The sequence below is a fragment of the Protopterus annectens genome, chromosome 3.part0, assembly GCF_019279795.1.
Source record: "Protopterus annectens isolate FY-2018-M chromosome 3.part0, PAN1.0, whole genome shotgun sequence".
Lineage (NCBI taxonomy): Eukaryota > Metazoa > Chordata > Ceratodontiformes > Protopteridae > Protopterus > Protopterus annectens.
In genome coordinates this window covers 1,024,938,763-1,024,944,762 of record NC_056731.1, presented here as the reverse complement: position 1 = coordinate 1,024,944,762, position 6,000 = coordinate 1,024,938,763, and the positions used below count along the sequence as shown (strand labels likewise).

Below are 6,000 nucleotides of genomic sequence, written 5' to 3'. Positions count from 1 at the left end.
CAATAATACAACTTAAATAATCAGTGAAGGAATTTGAATACAGTGAGACATTTACTTGTCATTGACAAATACTGCACTGAAAGAATTGGAAAGACCATGTACAGAAACTGCAGGTCTCTTATCAAATTAGCTAGGACCAGTGTAGAATTCAATGGTCTATAGTAGTAATCTGAAGGACACTAGGACCCTGATGAAAGGAAAGCTGATAGGCCTTTCAGCTGCTATAAGATGTTAAGCAGCGGAACTGTCATTAGTGAGAATGAAGAAGGAGCAGTTGCTGAGGTGAGCACTTCCGTTCTGTTATTTTCTTCCAATTTCTCAGCTTTACTATGAACTGCATGGCAGGTTTCATTCTGTGGACAGGACACTGAGATTTCTGCAGGATACATCTAACTGAAGACATGTCTTAGAGCTGCTTCTGCACCCAGAGGTATTTATTACTACATATAAATTTTGTCATGATGTTTATTCCTTTTTCACAGTAAGGTGCCAATACAGACTGAGGCTGTCACTTGCTTGTCAGAGTGAGGGGGTGGTTATTTCATTTTGCATACTCGATTTTAGAATGTTTTAAGTGAAATATGCTTGTGCATTTCTTCAGTAGATATTTAAACTGTTATTCATTATATGAGTAAATAAGTCTTAACAGCTATGCAAAATGCCACAAAATTAGTTATCCTAATGTTGAAATTGAGATGCAATGCTGATTATAATTTCAACATACTGCTTCTTGTGGTCTGGCAACATGCACAGGATTTCTACTGTGGAATTGATCGATAAGTGCTGTTAATGAGATGAGACAATACATTATACACGTGTGGTTGTGTGGAGACATTTTTATCCTAGTAAATCATGGTTCTCTGAAATATATTGGTTTAAACCATTGTGTAGATGTAGTCGTAGGAAATATGTATGCAAATAATTCTCTCTGGTTACAAAATAATGAGGATTTTAGAGTGCTGAGCATATATGATCTTTTTCTTATATATCACATCCTAGTCCCTGATGAGAGTAACTCATTTTAACACATCAGGTTTCATTAGAATGTGCATTAAGTGTTTTTCATGGGTAAAGTGGGACAGAAAAATGAAAATTCGTTATGACCTCACACTTGCAGAACTGTTAATGTTTTGTAGCACCGTGGTTTAAAATGCAGTCAATTTAGTACAAGAAGCTATGCCCCTCAACTGTAAGCTACTTCTCCAAAGCATAATTACTAGCTTTTCTGTAGAAATCCCATTTCCCTAGGGACAGCTATTCTCCACTTGAGTTGACTTCTGAATTTTATAGAATAAACAGTCTTCTGCAGAATAAATGTATTTAGAAATGTATTGCTTGATTTTTATATTGCTGTATAACAAGTTTAAAAATAACTATTGATATAGAAATATTTAGTTATGTGTTGTATTGGCTAATGACAGAGGCTCAAAGGTGATGGGCAATTATAAAAATATTAGCAAATAAGCCAAGTTTTATTCCATACTACCCTTAAGGGCCTATACACTGTGCTGACATCAAAGGTATGATGCTAATGTACCTTTCAGTGTAAGTGATTAATAAAATAATGCCTTACATTTAAATACCTGATACTTTAGTTTTTGAGTAAGAAGTAGGGTCTGCTATAATCCCCCAAGTCTCAGGCATTCAAACCACAATCTAACAGCCAAGAACAGGGTGTCATGTAGCTCACATTGGCTACCGCTCACTTTCAAGTGCGACTATATGTTCAGTTGAGGTGTGGCATCCATGTAGTGTGTGTGTGTGTGTGGAGCTGCCATACCCCAACAGAATTTAGTAGGAAACTTTGATTAATGTCAGTGTGATAGCTAAAGGGAGGCAACCAGGAAGTGCTGGCAGTGAAGATTAGGCAATGATCCGGAGGTTTAGGGAGGGGAAAGTTTTAGAGTTAGGGAGAGATCCAGGGCTTTACGTTTAGGGAACAGGAAGGGAGCATTAAGTGTAGGAAGTAGGGAGTTTTAGGTTTAGGGTGGGGAGTTTAAGGTTAATCAATGAGGGATTTTAGGTTTAGGAAGCAGGATGGAAATTTATGGTTAGTGAATTTTTCGGGTTAAAGCTCAGCAATGGAGTTTTAGGACTAGGGAGCAGGAGGGGAAGGCTATGGTTAGGGCTAAGGACCATTTGAGAGTTCTAGGGTAAGAGTTAGGGCCCTTTAGTTAATTAGGGTCAGCTGGTTGGAAGACTGTGCTTTGGATTTGCGGCAATTAGGGAACTTGTGATAACAAGTGTCCCACGAGTTACTAGCACTTGTAGTAGACCTAGGAAATATGCAAAGCATTTTATCATAACAATTAGATGTTCTTGAATACATTATAGTAAGTAGAAAAACAAAATCATCAGTTAACTGCAATTTTATAATAGCAACTTTGATTTTACTTGGCTAAGCCAGCTTACACTATTACTAAGCTGAAAGCCATCATAAACTCATTGAGAAAGCATTCTCTCCCTTTGAAAACCACAGATCTTTTAGGAAACCATCTTTATATCCAGCTAAATCTCATTTCTAAGCATAAGGAAAACTATTCTGAAAAAGACCCAGCCTCAGTTTATACTTAAAAACAACTGCATATATATATATATAAATATATATATATATATATATATATATATATATATGTGTGTATGTATATATATATATATATATATATATATATATATATATATATATATATATATATATATGTATATATATATATATAGATATATATACATAGGTATGCATGTATATACATACATAGATATATGTGTATGTATGTATGTGTGTGTATGTATACATATATTTACTATTAAAAAAAAAAAAATTAAAATTTAAAACAAAAATTGTACTTAGCAAACTAATTCACTGAAAGTACACATTACCTAATGGCCCTAATGTTGAAAATCAGCTGTTAATGCCGAAAATGTCGAGCACAACATTTACGGCACGCAACAGCAATTCCACCCTTGCCGTACCTCCCTAACTAGTACATCTAACATCCTGTTTATGCAGGGGGGCAAGCCCCCCTGCACCCCCCACACTCACCCTAACTATATATTCCAACTCCGAGATCACACTACAGTGAGGAAAAAGATGCATTTCCCGAACCGCACTGTACCGTGATCCCTGTACATAATCGAACATTCATATTTGCGAATGCAACGCCATGGTGGTACGGCGGTAATATTGTTACCTCACAGCAAGAGGTTCTCCCATTTGATTCTGGGCTGGGCTTATGAGTGCCTTCTGTGTGGAGTCTGCATGTCCTCCCCGCGGTTGGGTTGTGTTCGAAAGACATGCATGCGTAAACGGTCGTGCCTTCGTTGAAAGTTGGGCATCGAGCTGGCACCTCAGCGTTTTGTAAAAATCTACTGCCAATCATTAGCAGACCAGAGTTCCGCTGTGGCGACCCCTTACCGGGAAAAGCCGAAAGACAAACCAACAACAGTACATTCAAAAATATAACGTTTGATTATGTAGCTTGCACACATATGAACTATTCAAACTCCTGTAGTTTGAATAGTTCATAGACATACAATGCTGCATCGATAGTTTAATAGTAAACCATATATATATATATATATATATATATATATATATATATATATATACATACACACACACACACACACACACACACACACACACACACACACACACACACACACATATCCCTTATACTTCAGTTGTTCAAGTTACAACATTGAAACTGAAAAGATCAAGACAAAAACATCGAATGGACACAATAGTGATGGCTAACAAAACCAAAATTTACAAAATCAAAGCATCATTTCATATTATGTACCAGCATCACACTATGGCAGGTGGAGTTTTTAAAGATACAGCAAATCTTCTCATGATGTGACAACATCTACAACTGTATGCATGTTCTTATGCATAACACTGACAAACCAGCTACCTTTTTTATGATTATGCAGGGGGGCAAACCCATGTGGAGGGCAGCCCCCCCACACACCCTGCAAATTAAATGTACCAACTCCAAGATTGCACTACAATGAGGGAAAAGGGTGAATTTCTCAATCCTCACTGTACTGCGATCTCCATTCAAAAGCTACAAGGTTACAAAAACCAAACAATTATGTGCAACATCCACAGCTGGTTTTTCAGTATCTTGTGTTTTGAATTTGTAAACATTCATTGTTCTAACCGTTCAATGTTGTCATCTCACTGTTTACAGTTTCAATGTTATGGTAACTCGATCAGCTAATAGGGACCCATATATATATATATATATATATATATATATATATATATATATATATATATATATATATATATATATATATACACACACACACACACAATAATTCTCTCTCTCCCTGCAAATCCTTTACCGTTATTTTATCTAGTAGCCCTGCATTTATTGCTTGATATGAAAGTTCAAGGAGTATCACTGTTAGTATGCCGGGGACATTTTGTTTCATGAACCAGATTTAGTAAGGACTGTAAGCATGAGACCCTAAAACAGACCTTTCAAAGAAGCAGAAAATGAATCTTTGCTTTTATAACAAACAGAAGGCTAGTAACTGATGCACCCCAAGTATTTCCTTTTGTGTCCCAACCCTGGATCAGACAAATGGCTCTCTGTAAGTACTTGTTCCCCAAATGTCTCTAAAAGTAATATAAATCAGGGTCCTATATTATTACTCACCCAGCAGGTCTCAGGACAGTTCAGTGTTACCTGTCTGTATAAACAAACAATTTTGTTTCTTAGATTTATAAAGGAAGTTTAATTCAGATTTTATATTTTTACTACTGGTTTAACACTAAACTCTTTTCCAGAGAACAGGAGACTTCAAAACTTTCTGATAGCTAAAATGAATGAATATCATACTTGGGTATAGTTGAAATAAGTTTAAACCTTCTCATTTAAAACACAAAATGTTTGCTTGCAAAACATTTCTTGTTAAGCTGCAATAAAGATCTGTGCTTTCAGAATATAATGGTTGTGTTTTAGAATATAAAGCACATTTTTCTGACTGCTTTATTGTTTTGGTGTATGGCCCGAATAATCAGTGGTTGAAATGTGTGCTTGAACATGCCTGTTTACCTGATAACAAACAGGTAATACATGTCTATCATGATGATGCATTACCCTAAACATTATGGTCACCTCGAGACTATATACAAGCACATCCTCAACTGAACAATTTTAAAAATCAGGGATTGTAAGATCAGATAAAGAGCAATACAAAATCTGCTGACAGAGAACAATCACATTGCTTGTCTATGTCATAGTATAGAAAGTTTTGCATTAAATTTCCTTGATAATATTTTCAGGCATTTAATTCTGTTTTCCATTTTGCAGTTCCCTATCATCATCCATTCCAGGAATAAGTACTTTATTGAATTTCCTCCATTTCTCCTTTTGTAAGCCTCCTGATACATATTAAATTTTAAGAAAAACATTTTTTGACTTTTAATATACATCCTATCTTACTTATAAACAAGTCTCTTTCCATAGTTCCGTGCTGTGTTCTTATAGGACATACATGGACAAGACTCCATTACTTATTTTCTATCAGAGAGGGTAGTTGGGGGTAATAGGTAATACTAGCTTGATCTTTTCATTCAGAACTATGACCAGTGGTGTGAAATGGCAAAGTACTTTACCACTAATAAAACATCAAATTCAGCTCAATGACTAAATAAATGTAGCCATTTGAAAAATTCAAAATGTTTTTCTTTTCTGTTTGACTTGAACATGATCATTTATTCTACATACCACAGCAATGAATATAGCAAGCCAGTGTGAAGGTCAATGCAGCTTACAAAACAGAGTTCAGGAGTCTGCAAAGTACCAGTGAAACTTAGTAGTGACACCATGCATTAAATCAGTGTCACATAGCATTAACTACATCAGTCAGAAAAGGCTTTAATTCTCTCATCAGCATGAAGCTAGCCAAAAGCCAACTTTAGGATTATTTTATTCAACTTTAGAACTTTTAAGTGGATTAATCATCTTAAAAGAAAAGAAGCAACCC

At 35.6% G+C, this 6,000-nt stretch overlaps 1 protein-coding gene across 2 annotated transcripts in view; it reads left to right on the top strand.

Annotated features, from left to right (window-relative positions):
• The first annotated feature begins 262 nt into the window (after positions 1 to 262).
• ST6GALNAC6 (ST6 N-acetylgalactosaminide alpha-2,6-sialyltransferase 6) overlaps positions 263 to 6,000 on the top strand; it is a 574,938-nt gene continuing 569,200 nt past the window's right edge. For both annotated transcript variants that reach the window (XM_044065315.1, XM_044065314.1), the window contains exon 1: positions 263 to 430. The gene's annotated coding sequence lies outside the window, so the exon portion shown is untranslated. The remainder of the gene's footprint in view (positions 431 to 6,000) is intronic.